General features: G+C 38.9%; 1 protein-coding gene across 3 annotated transcripts in view; it reads right to left on the bottom strand.

Moving 5' to 3' along the window:
- The window catches only part of LOC119590826, a gene marked incomplete at its 3' end in the record, with an annotated part of 7,152 nt that overhangs the window by 4,407 nt on the left and 2,470 nt on the right, over positions 1–275 (bottom strand).

The following is a 275-nucleotide window of genomic DNA, read 5'->3' as shown; positions in this document are numbered from 1 at the left end:
ATAGAATCCTCCATGTATTTACAGAACAATGATGTATAAGACTGATCACAGAGAGTCAAGATATACACTAAATTATGTAATGTAATGTTATTGTTTATATTGGGTGGTATAGGTTATACAGCTTATTTTCCTTTGTATTTAGCTCCACACATTGTTTGTAGGCACCATCCAACCATGAATACGTGAAGGATTTTCCGTTTTCCAGGTCAGGGGCTTCGTATACCATGACCTCCCCTGGTATCAGGGTCAAAGTTTGTGGGATAAGGGAGGGGAGT

Source organism: Penaeus monodon, chromosome 27, assembly GCF_015228065.2.
Source record: "Penaeus monodon isolate SGIC_2016 chromosome 27, NSTDA_Pmon_1, whole genome shotgun sequence".
Classification (NCBI taxonomy): Eukaryota; Metazoa; Arthropoda; class Malacostraca; order Decapoda; family Penaeidae; genus Penaeus; species Penaeus monodon.
Note: the sequence above shows the minus strand (reverse complement) of the source record. Positions and strands in the feature narration are given on the sequence as shown.